We start from the raw sequence: 8,976 nt of genomic DNA, 5'->3' as shown, positions 1-8,976 counted from the left end.
CAGGAATTTCTTAATCAGGTGTCAAAGATTACAGATATTATAAGGGTGACAACTAGTGAGAGTGTCAATTTAGCTACATATTAGTTGCAGGATATAGCTCACTTATGGTTTAAATAGTGGAAAGCAGAGAGAGCCACAGATACAGGGCCTATAAAATAGGAGAAGTTTGCTATTTAATTTCTTGATAGGTTCTTCCCGCTAGAGTTAAGGGGAGTGAAAGTTTTAGAATTTATAAATTTGAAGTAGGGAAACATGATAGTATAAGATTATTCTCTTAAGTTTACTCAATTAGCCAGGTATGCTACTCATGTGGTAGCAGATAGCAGATCTTAGATGAGTAAGTTTATGTTTTGCATGCCTAATAGTGTGGTCAAGGAGTGTAGTACCACAATGTTTATTAAGGAGATATACATATCCAGTCTCATGGTCCATGCTCAACAGATAGAGGAGGCTAAGAATAAAGTAAATGAGAGGGAGAATAAGAGAGCTAGAACAGGTAGCTTCAACTTCACCCAACCTAAGTCAGAGGGTGGTAATCATTCTCAGTTCTACCCAAAATCTTTAGTCCCAGCTCTGTCCTTAGACAGTGCTCCAGTGCCAAAATTTAGAGATAGTAATAGAAATAGGGCATCAGGCCCTAAACCCCAGGTTAGTGTTAGAAATGCCCGGATAAATCCTCTCAGCCAGAAATGTGGCAGAAACCATCAGGGTGTCTATAGAGTTGGCAGTGATGTATGTTTTGGATGTGGTAAGCTAGGACACAAAGTCAGACAGTGTCCTCAGGTGGGTTCGGAGAGTTAGCATAATCATCCCTAAGCTCATCCCCGTCCAATTTCAGTTCCCAAATGAGCCCGTCCTAGAGTAGAGGGGTAGTACTTCAGCACTTAGGGGTCAACTTATTTCCTACCTAAGGGCAAGAAAAATAATGTCTAAGGGATGTGTCTACCATCTCATCCGAGTCTAAGACTATAGCTCAGAAATCCATACTCTTGAGTAAGTATCAATAGCATGTGAATCCCTAGAAGTGTTTCTTGAAGATCTTCTCAGAGCTCCTCCCGAAAGGGAAATCGACTTTGGAATAGAACTTCTTCTAGATACTCAGCCAATATCTATTCCACCATAAAGAATGGAACCTACAGAACTCAGAGAATAAAAAGAACAGTTGAAGGATCTCCTAGATAAGGGAGTCATCAGACCCAGTGTGTCCTTGTAGGCGCACTAGTTTTATTCGTGCGTAACAAAGACAGTTCTCTTAGAATGTGTATAGACTACCATCATCTAAATAAAGTCACGGTCAATAACAAGTATCCCTTTCCTAGAATCGATGAATTATTTGACCAACCACAGGGGGCAATTACTTTTCTAAGATAGACCTCAGATCAGGCTATCATCAGCTTAGAGTCAGTGAATGTGACATTTCAAAGACAGCTTTCAAAACTCGGTATGGTCACTTCGAATTCTTAGTCATGTCCTTTGGTCTTACCAATGCCCCAGCAGCTTTCATAGACTTGATGAACTATGTGTTCAAGCAGTACTTAGACATATTTGTTATAGTCTTCATAGTTGATATTCTAGTCTACTCCCGTAATGAGCATGATTATGAAGACTATCTTAGAATAGTATTGCAGACTCTAAAAAATCATCAGTTATTCGCCAAATTTAGTAAGTGCAAATTTTGGCTAAGGTCAGTAGCTTTTCTCGGCCATATCATTTTCGGTGAGGGCATTAGAGTGATACCCAAAAGACCGAAGCGGTAAGAAACTAGCCCAGAGCCATCTCTTCGACAAATATCAGGAGTTTATTAGGCTTGGTCAGATATTACCAATGGTTTGTTGAGGGATTTTGATCTATTGTATCCCCTATATCTAGATTGACTCAGAAGAAGGTCAAATTTTAGTGGTCAAATTCTTATGAGAAAAGTTTTTAGGAGTTGAAGACTCGGCTCACTACAACTCCAATTTTGACCCTGCCAGATAGTTCAAATGGCTTCATCATGTATTGTGATCCTTCCAAGGTTTGTTTGAGGTGTGTTTTGATGCAGAGAGGTAAGGTCATAGCCTACTCCTCTAGATAGCTTAAACCCTATGAAAAGAACTATCCTACTCATGATCTTAAGTTAGCAGCAGTAGTATTTACCTTAAAGATATAGAGGCACTATTTGTATGGTGTGTACGTTGATATGTTCATTGACTATAAGAGCCTACAGTATCTGTTCTCTCAAAAAAACCTAAACTTCTATCAGAGAAGGTGGTTAGAGTTGTTGAAGGACTACGACATGAGCGTCCTGTATCATTTGGGTAAAGCCAATGTAGTGGCTGATGCTTTAAGTAGGATGTCTATGGGTAGTGTTGCTCATATGGAGAATGGTAGGAAAAGTTAGCTGAGGAATTTCATTAGCTTTCCCGACTGAGTGTCCACTTAGTTGATTCAACAGAAGGTAATATATGGCATAAAGAGTTCAGAATCATCTTTGGTTTCTGAGGTGAAGGAAAAGCAGGATAGGGATCCCAGCTAGTTAAGTTAAAAGAATCAGTCTGGGATCAGAAGATAGAGTTTTCTCCCAAGGGGGAGATGGTGTATTGTGTTGTCAGGGTCAGCTATGTATGTCAGGTGTAGATGACCTGAGACAGTGAATTCTCACAAACGCATGGTGTGCGTTATTCTATTCATCCAGGGGCTACTAAGATGTACTGTGATTTGCGGGAGATCTACTAGTGGAGTGGGATGATGAGAGATATTACTAAGTTTGTAGCCAAGTGCTCAATATGCCAGCCAGTTAAAATCAAGCATCAGAAGCCTAGTGGGGCTATACAAGAGTTCAGTATTATCACTTAGAAGTGGGAAGAAGTGAACATGGATTTTGTGATGGGTTTGCCTCGTACTCGTCGTCAACACAATTCAGCTCATTTCCTACCAGTCCATATCTCTTATTTAGCCAAAGACTATGCCAAGCTCTATGTCAGAGAGTTGGTCAGATTACACGGAGTTCTGTTGTCCATTATCTCAGATAGAGGTACACAATTCACCTCTTATTTCTGGAAAGCCTTCCAAAAGGTTCTTGGTAACCAAGTCCACCTTAGTATATCTTTCCACCCTCAGACAGATGGTCAAGCAGAAAGGACTATTCAGACTTTAAAGGATATGCTGCGAGTGTATGCGATAGACTTTAAAGGTAGATCGGATGATCACTTACCTTTGATTGAGTTCGCATATAACAACAACTATTATTCCAGCATATAGATAGCTCCATTTTAGGTGCTCTATGAGAGGAGATGTAGGTCTCCCATTGGTTGGTTTGAAGTGGGAGAGGCCGCAGTGGTAGGGCCTGAATTGGTGTTTGACACCTTAGAGAAGGTTTAGTTGATCAGGGAAAGGCTTAAGACAACTTAGAGCTGATAGAAATCGATGCAGATGTACGGAGAAAGGATCTTGAATTTGAGATTTGTGATTATATGTATCTAAAAATCTCTCCTATGAAAGGAGTGAAGATGTTTGGAAAGAAGGGGAAACTCATTCCCTTATATGTCGGTCCTTATCGAGTTCCCAGCCATTTTAGAAAGGTAGCTTACGAGCTTGAGTTTCCTTTAAATTTAGCTGTAGTCCATCCAGTGTTCCATGAATCCTTGCTTAAGAAATGCATAGGAGACGCTATAGAGGAGAAACCTTCAACAAAATGACGGTAATAGCCAGCTAGACCCAAGAAACTTTGGATGTCAGTCAAAAAGATAGGTCTAGGCCAGTTTCTAATAGCTTCTGTCTTTTAGGGATCAACTCTAATACCCTTGGAAGAAATGATATGACCCAGAAAAGCAACTGACCTCAACCAAAACTCACACTTGCTGAATTTGGCAAATAATTGATGGTTTCTAAGAGTTTGCAAGACAATTCAAAGAAGATCTGCATGTTCATTCTCACTATGGGAGTACACCAGAATATCATCTATAAATACGATAACAAATATGTCAAGATATGGTCTCAACACTCGATTCATGAGGTCCATGAATGCTGCCAGGGCATTAGTTAACCTAAAGGACATAATAAGCAACTCAAAATGACCATAGCGAGTTCAGAAAGCTATTTTTGGGGTGTCACACTCTCTAACTTTGAGTTGATGATAGCCGAATCGAAGGTCTATATTTGAGAAGTAACTTGTACCAAGCAATTCGTCAAACAAATTGTCTATTCTAGGAATAGGATACTTATTTTTGACAGTGACTTTATTCAACTGGCGATAGTTAATACACATACGCAGGCAACCATCTTTCTTTCTCACCAATAACAAAGAAGCACCCCAAGGAGAAACACTGGCCTTATGAAACCCTTATCTAACAGATCTTTGAGTTGCTCTTTCAACTCCTTAAGTTCTGCAGGTGCTATACGGTAAAGAGGAATAGAAATGGGCTGAGTATCGGGAAGAAGATATATCCCGAACCCTATCTCTCTATAAGGAGGTGTCCCTGAGAGATCTTCCAGAAAGACATAAAAAAACTCATTGACAACGCTAACTGACTGGAGAGTTGGAGTCTCAGACTTAGTGTCCTTGACACTAACTAGATGATAAATGCACCTTTTGGAAATAAATTTTCTAGCTTTAATATATGAGATAAAATGACTCTTGGGAGATACAGAACTCCCAGACCACTCAAACACAGGTTCATTAGGAAATTGAAACTTGACCACTCGGGTACGAAAATATATTGAGGCATAACAAGAATGAAGTCAGTCCATACCCAGAATAACATCGAAATCCATCTTCTCTAACTTAATTAGATCAGCCAACATGACTCTATGAAGGACTGTAACAGGACACTTTCTATACACTTTCTAGGCAACAATCGAATTACCCACTGGGGTAGAACCTAAGATAGGCTCAGGAATATTTTCAGGACTCATTTCAAAATTCACAGCAACCAGAGGTGTAACATATCAAAAACTAGACCCAAGGTCCAATAAAATATAGACATTACACTGAAGTATATGGAGCATACTAGTAACAACATTGGGAGAGTCCTCCTGCTCCTGGCAAGATGGCAAAGCATAGAACCTATTTTGGCGCTGACCACCAGCAGTGCTAGAAGAGGTGCCCTGAGCTGGGACTGGGCGAGTCACCTGAGTTGGAGCACTAGCAGTCTGAGTCTGAGTCTGTGGGCGATTATCACGACGCCCTTGCCTGGTATGTGGGCACTCTCTAAGTTTGTGACCCAAGTCACCATACCCGAAACAACCTTTCTTCTCACCCCAACACTTACTCGGGTGGGTCCTACCATACTTAGGACACGGAGGATAATTTGGCTTACTGCCAATACTGTACTGGGACCTGGCTGCATATGACCTGCTACCTTGCTCCTGCCCACCCCTAGGTATGGGAGCACTAGCTGATGATGGTGTTGGTGTAGATGAACGGCTCAGAAATTGAGGGCGATTCCTTCCGTGCGATCTAGTTTGACCCTGTCCGTGCTGTTCGGACCTTACTGTCTTATTCCCTCTCCTTGATCTTATTTTCTTCAATCTGTTGGGCATGAGTCATCATCCTAGAAAGATTCATCTCACAATTTAACATAGCAGACCTGCACTCCTTAATAACATAGCTAGACACTCCTATCACAAATTCACTCATACTGGCCCGATTATCAGCTACTAAGTCATGAGCATATTTGGCCAACTGGTTGAACTTCAGACAGTACTCTTTAACAGTTATAGAGCCTTGTAGCATGTTCATGAACTCCTCTACCTTTGCCTCTCTCATCTCTAAAGGGAAAAACTTATCCAGGAATGCATCCTGGAACTCCTGCCAAGACGTAAGGGCGGCACCCTCACCTCTACCCTTCCTCCAAGCAACTACCCAATCATAAGTAAGATCTTTCAACCGATATGCTACCAACTCCACACTATGCTCCTCAGAGACATGCATAACCTGAGTAATCTTTCGCACCTCCTCCAAGTATAACTGTAGATCCTCATCTGGCTTAGACCCATAAAATTCCAGCGGATTCATCCGCATAAGGTCACGGATTCTCGCAGCAGCTGAATCACCTCCCTGTTGCTGTGGAGCTGGGTCGGATTGGCCTGAATATTCATAGTGACAGCTTTGGCTAGTGCCTAAAAGGCTGCCCGAAATTTGGCATAAGATACATTTTCATTCAGTGGGTTAACAGGCTGGGGTTGCTGACCGTCGTTATTTCCTCTAGCTCAGTGAGGAGGCATAATCTGAAAGAGGAGAGCACGAATTAATAGCTGAAAGGAAACAACTGTAAGCACGATGGACTTCTGAAAGAAAGAAATAATACTTTTTACTAAAATGTCTCGTAGCCTCTTGCTTATAGATGTGGCGTGCTACACACCGATGATTAAGACTCTACTTAACGTGGCTTGCCAGACTCCCTAGGACTCCAATAACCTTAGGCTCTAATACTAAGTTTGTAACGCCCCAAAAATGGGTCCCGAAGCGTCACACCATGCTTAAGGCTACAAGTAGCCCCAAGCTAACCCTTTGAGCCGTTTTCATACCATTCAACACTCATCGACAGGATTACTATAATCAAACATCAAGATATTCTCCATAATATCATAATTAAAGATGAAAGAGATGCAGAAAGTAACAAAATACGACCTCTCCATAAGACTGATCAATCTAACCATCTAGTCTGACAAGCCTCTACTAAATTGTATAACACTGAGCCATTGGGACAGACCCCAAGTGACCCAAACATCAAGGAATAAAACGGTAACTCAAAATAAAAGAGTGAAATCTAAAATAACCAGTCCTCAAACCATGAGGACTCACCACAGCGGAAAATGTAGACCAATGTGCTCGGAGAATCACGTTAAGCTAAGGAATGAGCACCTGGACCTACATTATAGGGAAAATATAGCCCACGTATGAATACATGGGTCAGTACCATGGAATATGGACCGAGTATATGAGGGTGTATGTAAGCTTTCATAAAATTCCTATAGCACAAATATTCATAGGAAAATATTCATGCTATAATAAGAGACTCACATATCTCTAAATAAAATCATCATAATCACCATAGAGTAAAACACATCGGTGAAAACATGTGAGTCATCATAGTAAATCTCAATCACTTTCATAATCATTTTTAAGTCATCAAACGAGTAGCTTTCATAATAATTCTCTTTAAGATATAGAAATATTCATCAAATTCTTCGAAAATGATAACTTTGTTAACTCACACTTTTAAACTATTACATTTTTCATCTCAATCAAAAGAATACACACACACAGGGATTCTCTTACAACCGATATAAACTATGTGAGCTACATGGAGTCCAACGTCCAACCCACATTGGGGAGAGATGTCCTATCCTTGTCATCGGAGTAGGATCTTAATCTTTTGTTCAATAGTGATCACTATATCAATCAGCCTTAGGCTCACATCCTATGGGGGCACGTAGTTCTAGGGAAGTACCAATCACAACTATACCTCCCACTCGGTGCTAAAGACTACTCCCAAACTGAGCTCAGATCATTTCAAAAGAAAATCCACAACAACGCAATTCAACAATTCATATCGGGAGCCATCATGCTACCCCTTTTTCATAATAAATCAACATGTGGATTTCTTTTCTCATTCGAGTTCAAAAATAACTCTTTCAAGACCAAAAGGTCAAATCATTCAAATATCAAGGTGTGTATAACACATTACTTCACCAAAGATCATAATCTTAAAGAGGTTTTAAATCCTATATATCAACACTTGAGCAAAACATTTCAAGATTCATACTTTGTATATCAAACAAGTATAACTCATATAAAATTCTGGAAATTCAACTTGAAACATGATATTAACATCAAAACTCAAGGAATTTATCTTTTAAGACATCACAAAAATATCATAGTTTGTTGAACAAGAATATAGGATAATAGTTTTCATCTCAAATTCATAATTAAACAAGTAAAATTATGTAGCTTCGTAAAATAATACAAATTTTTGGGGACAAGAATGAAAGGATGTTCTTGTTGAAAACCCCACATACCTTTATGGTAACGGATTCGTTGAAAGATTGGACCCTCAATTTGATTGTGCAACCCTAGTTATTTTTCTCCTTTAGTTCTCTTGGATGATGAACTCAGATTGATAATAGGGTTATGATGTGTTTAGATTCAATTAAATTCGTAAGGTTAAGTTTTGGGGTGTGTAAAGAGTGCCAAAAGACTTAATTGCCCTCAAAATAACTCAAAATGGAGGGTTTTAACTACCTGAAACAACAAGTGTGAGCCGCATTACTTATCGCATACATTTACGTATGCGCCACATTGCTTATCGTACAAATTTAAGTATGTGCCGCATTGCTTATAGCACGTATTTAGGCATGAATGCATTGATTATAGCACACATTTAGGTATGCGCCGCATTGCTTATCGCACACCTATTCCAGTAGCCATGTACAATTGGTTAGGCGATGCACTCTACTTCGTTAAGCCATAACTCCTTGCTCGGGTGTCGGATTTTGATGAAATTGGTATCGTTGGAAAGATAATTTGATTCACTATAAGTTGGTGGGTAGAAATATGCAGAAATACCATATATTTATCAAGTTATGCTCATTCAAAGATGACCATTGTGAATTCAAACACTAAAACTTGATGGATTATGAAACTCTTAGCTTGTACTACCTTAAGTGACTCATATAACCACACTTAACACATCATAAGCTCTCTTATAACTAGGGTACTCTTGGTAATTCATGTGCCCAAATATGGATTACAAAATTAGAGGTTTCACATGTATGAACAACGGTTCACTTTCTAGCTTAGGAGAGTAAAGGGCATTATAATATCTCCCCCTTGGGGATATTCGTCCTCAAAAGACGCTGGTTATACTAGGAGTAAACAGAAAACGAAGGGTACACAGCTAAAGCAACTTGCTAATCTTGCCTCTACTTCATTCTACATTTTGGACATAACAAGGAGTGCATGACTCATGAAATCACAGCTGAATAGTATAAAAT

Source organism: Capsicum annuum, unplaced genomic scaffold, assembly GCF_002878395.1.
Source record: "Capsicum annuum cultivar UCD-10X-F1 unplaced genomic scaffold, UCD10Xv1.1 ctg995, whole genome shotgun sequence".
NCBI lineage: Eukaryota > Viridiplantae > Streptophyta > Magnoliopsida > Solanales > Solanaceae > Capsicum > Capsicum annuum.
Note: the sequence above shows the minus strand (reverse complement) of the source record.